The following is an 11,611-nucleotide window of genomic DNA, read 5'->3' on the forward strand; positions in this document are numbered from 1 at the left end:
ATGTCAAGAAGTGTAAGCGAAAAACTTCTTTGGTGCATCGTGGGTAAATACGGTGAACGCCCCAATCCTTAATATATCAAGGTGATCAACGTCTAACCTGTGTCTGTCGATGTTACATAAATATTATTTTCTTTACGAGGAATACTCAAAATTATTTCGAAGAAATGGAATATAATAAAGATTTATAAAATTTTGCCACTGCTATGTGTACACCCGCTCTTTGCTAGTTGCACATTCCTTAACCATAGCAATTAGAACGAACAAATATAGAAATGCACCCTGTCGTCAATCTGAGAGCGTATCATTCATTTTACCCAGGTTAAAAGGGAACATCACCCATAACGTAGATGTACCATAACAACGGTTCTCCAATTGAAGTGTGCCCCATTAGACCCGTAGCCAAAAATTTCTGATCTCCTTTCCTGCTTTGTTTCTTTTGGAGCACAACCGCGCCGTGGCATAGCCCTGGGCTTAAGCAAACTTATACGCAAAGAGCTTCGCAATTCTCAAGGAAGGATACTGCAACAAAGGTGGTGCTTCGAGTAGAATAGCTCGTAGGTGAAAACAGACTCTAAAATAGTTTATTACCTTAAGCCCATTTATTATGGGTTACAAATGTGGTCGCCGCCAGATATAAATCTGGCGGCCGAAATCTATTTTTTAATTAGCTAGGGCTAGGTTTTAGATGAAATATATAAATAAACTGCAGTTTTTTTTTTGATCTTAAAGCGTCTAGTGCTTTTCTGCGGCTTGCGCATTGATCTGCAAGAAATAGGAGCCTTTCTCAGGTAAATACTCTTGGGCACTAGTTGCCACTTGATTCTACGAGCTCCTGAATCTCTTGAACTAGGATTCATTAAGCTTTAATAGCTACGACTCCCTGAGTTGTTAACCCATTAGCTCTATAGAACTTAGAGACTCTCTGAGTCTAAAAGTATTCCTCTGACTTCAGGAGCGAGGTAGCTCCGCTACCCCAGGTAGCACTCGTAGTCAACCTACGCCTGAGTCTTTATAAAACTAAGCCTTCACTGAAATAAAAGGGTTTCCAGACTTTCCGAGGCGCAACGCGGAGCTTACGACAAGCTCAAAGTTTATTTATGCATGGACATGTAGAGTTCATTATATCCCATGGACCAGAGATCCTGAATGCAAGGCTTGAATCCTCCCTGATCGGCCAGGTACAAGATCATCTTGCGGCTTCTATGCCAGCCCGATATATCTCTGTACCTCATTCAGAGCCGGAGGATCGCCCTAGCTGTTAATATAATGAGATTTGAAGGAAAAGAGGGAGAATATCTTCCGTTTTAGATTAAGCAGATATGGATGTCCATTGACTCCGCCTTGTTCTTAACAGAACAACAAAAGGTGGCTATTGCCATTTCCAAACTCGGAAATAGAGCCATGGAGTGGGCACTATCGTGCAGTACGTCCATAAACGACGCTTTCCCTTCATGGGATTCGCTGAAACAGCAAATGACTAGCATGTTTATACCGCCTGATCAGGCTTTTCGCATGCGAGCACGGTTCCTAGTGACTTAACAGGGTAAACAAACCCTAAGGGACTTTCTCCAGGATCAAGACCCGGTGTAAGAAGCAATTGTCGTAACAATCTTATGGGGGGTCTCAATGAGGGCGTTGCCCGGACGGAATTATTTCGATCTCATCCTGCTACTTTCGATGAGGCAGTCGCCATAGCGCTAAGCGCTGAGTTCGACTAAAGTCTACTTGTGTTAGCACGCCTGTCTATCGAACAAGCTCTTCGAGCACATGGGTACCGTCTAATAGACCAGAACCCATGGATCTAAGCCTAGTTGAGGAAGGAGAAGAGGCTCTTCAAGCTGTGGAACAGCATAAGACCGTCCGTAGATGTTATATGTGCGAAAGCACGAAACATTTACGTCCGGCCTGTCCCCTTCGAATACGCGTAAGCTCGAAGGAGAACTAATCCCAACCTATACCTGAAATATGGTACCGTGCGGGAAAACGTCGATATCCAGTAAGTGCGAGACGCCCTACTGGGAAACCTAAGCTCTGGTGAACCTGTAGAAGGTGAGTGTAAACTCGACCTAGACTCAAATTAGCTCAGTCCGTAATGGCACGGGGCGTGAGTACAAGCCTGGCTTATTAGTCGCTCAGGCGACTGTGATGGGCTTTGATAAGCCATGGTCAATTTTAATTGACTCGGGGGCGTATTGCAATTATGCTCGACGTCTTTCCCTTAAAGGAAATCAACAATACATTGAGGCGCTTATAGCGCATGAAAGTGATACAATCACTGTTCGCTAAGCGATTGGGACTCGTGTCACTGTTCCATAAAAGTTCCATTAAACTTAGGCATAAAGTTTCTGGACTTTGACAGTATGAAATTCTGTCTCGTCCTTAAATTAGATTCGAGATATGATCTAATCCTTGGTATGGCCTGGCTTGAACGCCATGATCCATGGATCGATTCGGAAGTCTAAGACCTTAGGCGCCACGTGCAATGTTCCTAGCAAAGTTTTTGAGAGTCATAAAACCAACCTTTGCTAGACAAAAAAGCGTTTTTGGCGCGGATCATTGACTGAGTCTGTCAGTGTTTTAGACATTGGAATGTCTGAGTTTATAAACTCTAATGTGAAAAATATTCATTCTGAGCCCGACTCAGAAGAAGGAAGTGGAACGGCACGTACTCCGTCGAGTGACACTCGTTGTAATAATTATTCACTAAATGCTGACAGCATTGTTGGCTTAAAGCCGAGTCATCAAGGGTGTAATATCTTTGAGATACGTGGAGTGGCACCTCTAAGTCCACCGAGTGGGGTCGGCCGAGGTGGCACCATATTGAGTGTCAATAGTGACACTATCGCGGTTCGCCATGGCATTTTGGGTCAAACCTTAATGCACATGAAGCGACACGTAAACGGTCGCTGGAGAAAAAAGTTATGTTATCAAACTCCTTGTCGAATGGCGAATTATACACCATGTCTGGTATAAAATGAATACAGGCTGGAAAATTTGTAGACGTGAATGCCCCGGCTTCTAAGAGGCGTATTGTCTCTACTCCAAAACAGGGGAGAACGAAGCGTTTATACCCTCACAAAGTGATACGAGTGAGCAATTACACACGCTCGTAAAAGGTGTCACCGGTAACATTGAGGGAGAAGCTCGCTTTGCGGGAATGCCTTCGTTACATGCTCTTTTAGAGCTAGACGAAATGCTTTTGATGAGTGCGGCGACTTATTTGAGATGGTGGTCATTCGAAACACGATTGAGTTAACTCATCGTCACTTCTGGACGAAGCTGTCCTTGATGACACAAAAGCTACACTTAGTGCGCGAAATGGGTCATCGATACCTTAAGATCATACGGATCCCTTTTATTCCTTAATTAAGGAATTCCAAGATGTGGTATGTAAAAACCCACCATCTGTTTTACCTCCGGATAGAGGTATTCGTCATGAAATTGACTTAGTTACGGGAACCAAATACTGTGTCATAAGACAGTGGCCTTTGCCAAGGGAGCAGTGTGACGTAATTGACGATTCTTCCGTGCTAAGCACGAGGCTAGAATGGCACGAGAGAGCAAATCTCCTCATTCGACACCACATTTTGTGTCAAAACGCCAAATGGTAACTGGCGCATTGTACATGCTTTAGATAAGCTTAATGCTGTCACTATACCAGCACAACCCCCCATTCCTAGAAAGGATGTTCTTCAGAATAATATAGTGGGATGTACAATGTACAGTGCATTGGACTTAGTCGATGGTTACTACCAATTGCTCATGCGAGCTAGCGATATCCCGCTTACAGCGGTTAGCACCCCAAGCGGATGTTATGGGAGTGGCTGGTTATGCCACAATGGCTTCTCAACACTCCGGCAACATTTAATCGTCTAGTGACGCAACTGTTTCGCCCTCATCGAGGTTATGCACAGACTTATTTCGACGACATTTTGTCCATAGTCGTGCGGAGTAGGGTCGGTCGGATATGAAAAACCATTTAGACCATTTGCAAGCAGTGCTCGAGTGTATGCGCACAAATAGATTGTATGCCAATACATTTAAATGCATTTTCGGTGCGGAAGAAATTCCTTGCTTACGGGGCCTTAGAGCGGATCTCGCTAAGGCAAAAGCCATAGTAGATTGGCTAAATCTTAAAACCCAAAGGATTTGCTTAAGTGGTTGGGTCTCGCCAATTATTTGAACAAATATAGCGAAAACTACGCTGATATGGTCCAGCAACGCCAAAAGAATTTGCAGGCCTTTTGATGAAATTTTCTACTCACACACAAACATTGTGTGTAACGGCCCCAGAGGATGAGGTAACCTCATCACCCTGAAAATAAAAGTGTCAAAAAAATTATTACCCAAGTCCCTTGTCGATTGTGGGGCGTCGGATTATTTCATTAGACGCCAAAAGATCGCAGACTCGAATTTCATGAGCGCGATATCCCTTTTACGAGGATGATAGTGCGTCTAGCAAAAGGCGCATCTGTAACGGTAAAGAAACGTGTAGTCGGTATCCAATGCACGTTAGAGAGTAAACAGTTCGATGATAATTTTATCGTGCTAGATTTGGATGACAAATTTGATGTCATCCTTCGATTGCCATGGCTCAAAAGTATGAGCTATGTAAAAACTGGCAGCATCAAGCCGTGACGATGCCTGTCTCTCGTTCATTAGTTATGAACGTCTAAGAGCGTTTACAAGCGTGTAAATGTCCTACGAGTGAGTGCGATGGCCTCACTTGTGAGTCGGTCGTTAGCATGACTGCACAAGTCCTCAGTGCGAATACACTCCCGTCCATCGATGAGCTACAGAAAATCCGTTTGTTTTCAGGAAATTCTATTGCCGACCGAATATCGGACACGTAGTCGTCATCTGTGACAAGTACGCTGATCTGCTTGACTTTGTTACCACGTAGATAACAGAAACCGTTTCGATTCTAGCTGTCAATTGAGGTTTCTCCGAAGCAACTTCGGAGGCGCTATTCGATCAAGTGTATAAGCACCTACAATTGATCCGTTGTTTACGAAGACATTTGTTGCCTCTGTTTCCTCTTTGGGTTTTATTTCCAAAGGTTCCTAGGAACGTTTAACCGCAGGTTTATGGAGATTTATTCCCACAGATTCTTGGGAACTTATTTCGTCAAATTTGATTTGGGGAATATCCACCCCAACTGCATCTAGCTGTATTTGCGCTACCACAGCGAGATCCTCTACGATCGACTCTCCAGTCGATCTAGGACTTTCGCACTGTTTCTTATAGACTGGCGTTTTAAACTTCTTGTATGTTGCTTTTTAAGCAAGCATCCTTGCTTCGAAACACTCAACTTGTTCAAGCGGTCGAACTTCGACGCTGCCTGTGCTTGTGCACAGCCGTCGGGATCTAACTCCACAATGTGTTGGGTCCTGGATGAGAAGATGGCCGATTGAGCCAGTGGTCATGAGTCCGAGTCCCACGGGGAGTGATAAATGCTGCATGGGAGAAGATAAGTCGCCAATTCACTCTGCATCGCAAGCCCGAGCTGCAGCATCTTCACTCCATAAACATTCTAATACATTCAGTGAGCACGTCTTTTTGCATCGACATGCACCTCTCTTCAAGCTGCAATGGATAACTATTCTTCCTGGATCATACAAATGCGAGCGTAAGCACAACGCTCGGCGTCCGTTTCATATTATTATCTATCAGAGAAAATAAATAATTAAGTACAAAAATTATTAGATTTATTAATTTTGACTGAATACTTCCAACATTACAAAATTTAGTAATATTGACGCAATAAGACATTAGTTCTATTGGATGGTTGATTAAAGTTTAAATCAACCCCGCCAATCTTTATACGACACGATTGTGCGGTGTGCAAGTAGGCGCCATACATACTCCGATTGAACGTTTTACGTCCCCATCCTGGGAGTCTTTGAAGACAAACCCTCTATTTTTAGAATTTAATAAAATTTTAAGGATGTCTTTCCTGAATCAGTGCCGTGCGATTTGCCTAAGGTAAATGTACTGGACACGAAATCGACCTTATCCTAGGTTCGAAATACTGTGTCACGAAGAAATGGCCATTGCCTCGTGAACAAGCAATAGCGATCGACAAATTCTTTGCTGATTGCGTAAAAGCGAGCCATGTGAGAGAATCAACTTCCCCACATAGCACTCCGACCTTCTGTGAGCGTAAAGCAACAGGAGGATGGTGGATTGTGCATGCATTCAATAAATTGAACGCTGCAACGGACCGGCTCAAACGTCGATACCACAAAAAGACGTAAAAATGAGGACATGTCAAAGAGTACTATCTTTTCGTTAATGGTTCTGATGAATAAATTCTATCAGGTCCTCATGCTTGAACTCGATACTCCATACATCAGTAAGCACCTTAAGCGGTATGCTATGGGAGTGGCTAGTCATGCCACAGGGACTTAGTAATGCCCCTGCGACATATAACAGATGTGAAATCTTTTGTGATCAGTGCGGGATTTGCACCGAGTTATTTTGATGACGTCTACGTTCATAGCAGAGCCATGGACGCAAAGTAGGACTTTGAAGTTGATCGTACCCACGTCCAAAAGGTTCTTACACTTATGCGCAAGCACAAATTGTATGTAAATCTCAAGAAGTGCAAGCAAAAACTTCTTAGGTGCATCGTGGGTAAATACGGTGTACGCCCTGACTCGGAAAAGATCAAGGCGATCACCGACTGGCCTGTGCCAGTTGATGTTAAGGGACGTCAAAAGTTTTCGGCTAAGAGGCGTACTTGCATAAGTACTCTCGCAATTATGTCGAAATGACAGTACATCTTTCTTCTTTGTTGAATAAAAATGAAAAGTGGTCATGGAACGCTGATTGTCAGCGTTTCTTTGAGGGTATCAAGCAAAGCTGATGCACTCGCCAATCCTGGCGATAGCTGACCAATACCGACCATTTTATGTGGTCTGTGAAGCCAGCGATTTTGCAGTCGACTCTGTGTCAATGCAATATATCACAGACGGCGCAGAGCGCGTCTCTGCTATAAATCGCGTCAGCTTTCGACAGCTGAACGAAAGTTCAGGGCATGGCAAGACACTCCTTGCCATGAAATACGCACTGGCTAGGTTCATATACGGACCATGCGTCTTTCCGCACGGCCGAAAACTGCCGACACATCTCGCAAAGTATGGCGAGATGGCTGTCTTTCTTCGCGGAGTACAACTTCTTTGCGAAAACGTGCCATCGCCGATGCCTTTTGGCGTCGGCCCGATTGTGTGCCGGCTGGGGAAATCAATAATGAGAATAAGCCCACACACTGATGCAACAATTAGCAGTGAGCATAAGCCCACTGTTACAACAATACGCAACATTGGTTGACGATGTTAGAAGAAATTATCAACAAGATAAGGCTCTTGAAGGGTTATGGATTACCATAGAAATTCATTACAACTATCCTTGTAAGGATTGTCGAAGTTGTATCGATTCTCAACAGATCAGTACACAACACGCAACAAGTTATTTTATTACACAGCCATTGCTGGCAACAGACTCGTGTCGTCATCCCGATTTGCGTTTACGCATCATATATGAGTGCCACGACGCACCTATAAGTTTATATCGTGGACTTGATAAGACTTATCTCAATATAAGCCGCGATTTCTACTGGCCACGCCAGTATGAGTTTGTCCGCCAGTACAACGTGCTTTCGAAGTTTGTCTGCGAGAGAAGCCTAGTGCTTCATATCGTGCTCCGTTTCAACCTTTACCTTTTCTGGAGAGTGTTGGCGGTGCGTGTCTGTTGGCCTCGTCTTCGGATTTCCCGACAATGATATTATTATATTTGTTGATCGTTTCAGCAAGGTGGTACAGCTTGTTGCAGTCCCGGAGTCGATCACAGGCAAAGGCTGTGCTCGTATCTTTGTTGACACAGTATTTCGACTCCATGGGTTACCCCGCGAACTGGTCTTAGATAGAAACCCTAGATTAACGGCGGAATTATGGCAATTTGTGTTCAAATCAGTTGGAACACCGTTAAGAATGTCAATTTCTGACCAACCTGAAACAGATGGTCAGACAGAACGTGCAAATCGTAGCCTCCAAGATATACTTCGTGGATAAGTCCAATCTTTTTATATGAGTTGGAGCGAGTTCTTACCGTTGGTAAAATTTGCCATTAAATATATAGTGCATGCTTCTACAAAGCATACACCGTTTTAAGTGAATTGCTTACGGCACCCACGTATACCCACCTTATTTGAGATAAAAACTATTATTCAGGGGGAGGGACACGCTCGAGCAAAGAACTTTCTAGCTCTTGTTCACCACGCGTTGACCCTACGGTCAATGTGAAATAAATCCAATTTTGATTTTATCAACATTAAAGTGGACAAACTCAGTACTGGCAACTATGCTATCACTGACTTTGATAACGATGCTGAAAGACTCGGCATCTAAAATAATACTATTAAATAAGAGCAATAATGCTCTCACTAATGAGGAGAATGACATCTCTGCAGTGCGTATCGGTCGCACTGAAGACAAAAACAAACCCAAGTCAGCAGGTGATTTCGTGCTGGCTAGAGAAGCAGTCGTCCGTTTCGTACAGGATTCCATCGCTGATGCGGTGGACTGATAGAAATTGAACTCTGACAAAAATAGACGAGCAAACACACTTTCATTAAATGTGAATGACCTAGGCCTACTGTCTACGGGAGATCGACTTAAACATGTAGTGACGAATGTCGGAGATAATTTACTTGTTTTAAGGATATCGGCCGTTCCGTGTACTGCATCGCCAAGGCAATACGTACACGATCGAGCTGCCTCGTACTATCCTACAATTGTGTTGTGCGTCTTCGCACGTACCATCAGTACGAGGCTTCTTCCGATTCAGGAATACACTGGAACGGTCTACGGCGTCCGCCAAAGCCTGATACTTCCGTGCCAAATCCTTATTGTCTCGAAACAAAATCTGATTCTCTTGACACAGACGATCCTCTTCTTCGAAGGAAGAGAAATTTCGAGGAGCTGTCACCATCTCGTTATGAAGGGACTGATGTATCGTTTCGTTCGTCATTTGATCAGTCGCAACTTGCGCACAATTTCTTAACTGATCACAAGAAACATTATCGACCGTCACCGCTAACTCGCGGCGACGAAAACGCTCGTGATCAATATCCTTCCTCAATTAATAAAGCGTGTAATCTGAATCACGATGTTGATTCGGGCTCGTCAAACGAGGCGAACCCGATTTTTCCTCCCCCTCCACATCCATTGTCGGATTCGAGTGGTGAAAAGAGTTTCTTGTTGAACGCTTTTTAAACCACCGTGAGGAGAAGGGGGTCCAACGAGTCACCTCATTCGTTGGCAAGGTTATCTACCTTCGCATGATATCTGGAAACCTTGGTCTCAACTGATGATAGACGTTCCGGGTCTCGTTCGACAGTACGACGAGACCCATCCTCCTTGACAGAAGGTCCATCAAATTACGAGCGCTTCCCGCGCTCGTAAAAGGATTGGAGGCTCTCAATCCCTTGACGCATCTCGCAAGAGATGGGCGTCCTCCAATGAGGATCTTCGAGGAAACATGCTTCCTTAGGGGCATGATCTGCACTCTAAAATAGCATGGGCATGAGTCCCCCACGAGAGGCAAGGAATACCTGCCTCTCTAGACAAACGATGCTACTTATAGCGTACACCGGTTACGGTCCGTTTACCGAACCGTTCACGAAAGCATTTAGCGTGTCACTTCAGACCTCACAGCCTATGTTTTGTACATTCTGTACAAAGGCTGTCCAAGCTTGGAACAAAGGTTTGACATCGTTTGCCCGCACCGATGTCGAAAAATAGGCATCGATGAAGAATTCCGTCTCATCCTCGCCAGGCTTGTGAAGCCTGGATGAGTCGAATAACGGAATATGATATCGATCGTTGGTCATATTAGACCAACGAATTAGGTTATCCTAAGAGGGCAACCAATGCCTCTTATCAGGAATGAACGGCAACGTATTGCGGTCCCTCTCCTGTTGGCTCATGTTAACGTTAACATTAACTTGGCCCTTAGAGTGATCCTGATATCACTCAATTCTTGGTGATGCAAATTAGCACCATCAGCAGGACGCTTTTATTCGAGACCACTTAGTTCCTGGTGACGCATACTAATGTCACCAGGGTGATCATCGCCCACGAAGTCATCATCACATGACTCCCCACCAAGAGGTCAGAAGAGTCGAACAACCTCGTCATCACGTATCTGGTTGTCATGTTAGAATCCAAAGATTTAACGGACTTGGCTCCGGGTGATCCGGCGGCCTTTACAGTAGACACTGAGTCGGGCGATGCCGGTGACTTGGTCCAGTCACCTACAAAATGGTGTAGCAGGTGACTTGTCCCCGTCACCTGCAATGTCATCAGCAGATGGCATAATCCAGTCATTTCCAATGGGAGTAGCAGGTGACGTATTCCCCGCAGTAGACGCATAAGCGTCTGCTGTAACATTTGCATTGTCAACAGCTGCACTGATCCGTGCAACTACCAGCTTTGCGGCCTCACGGGGCACGCGCACATACTTATTAGTCGCCATGTAGATTTTGGTCTAACTCGTTATTGCAAATAAAATCGGTATTTTGATTAAAAACCAATAATGCAAAATTACAGGGAGATGTAACGGGGTGTCTAGTTACATAAGTATTATTTTCTTTTAAGAGAAATCATATATATTTTTATGAGAGGAAACAAAAAAGAAGTGCAACATTATTATCTTTATTAATTTTGACTTTGATTATTTCGATATTACGAAATTTGGTAATATTGATGCAATAAGACATTAGCTCTATTGATTGATTGATTTAAGTCTAACTCAACCTCGCTAATCGTTATATGTGTAGGCGGGCACGTCGTAATGCGGCCACGCTCTACTTAAGCACACACCCTAGCACAGCGAGGAAGCTGTTAAACCTGCTTCTCTTGCGTGCAGTGAGGTAGTTGTGGTGGGCACGCAAGCGACCTCACTCAACACACTAAGAACTCTGGTAAAGTGTCGTCACGGAAGCGGTAATCCGTCTCCTCGTGCGCACTTACCAAGTAGGTAGTAATTTTCAGACTGATTTATATTTAATAGAATTAAATACAAATACCTATTTTTACCAATTAAAATGTTATCTCTATAGATATCATTTAATATGTATTGCGAGCGTATCTTTATAGATACCTCGCGTAACTGATGACGCTAGCCGTCATCATGGATGACGCTGGGCGTCATCCCTCCTAATGTGAATGCACCCATGTGCATCACATCCACAAGGGTTGGTCACAAATGTGCACCACACCCGAGTGTTGGGTCTAATTACTATTATTTAGTAATTGACCATCCCCTTAAGTACCAAATGTACTTAATGGGGACTGTGTAACATTAGGGCAACTCTAGCCCGTTACACCATCCCCCTCTTTAAGAACGAATTTACATTTTTAAATTCGACAGAGTAGAGAGAGGAACTGCGAGCAGCTTTACGCGCCGCTAGTTCACTCGATCACTCTCGCGCACGTGTTTCTATACACGGCGCCCAAGATGCCACCTAAAAGGGGCCACGTTGGTGGGTCGTCTGCGAAGACGCCCACACAACCTCGCACTAAGCGCACGCGCCGCGTTAATTCGCCGG

This window comes from Bremia lactucae, linkage group LG6, assembly GCF_004359215.1.
Source record: "Bremia lactucae strain SF5 linkage group LG6, whole genome shotgun sequence".
NCBI lineage: Eukaryota > Oomycota > Peronosporomycetes > Peronosporales > Peronosporaceae > Bremia > Bremia lactucae.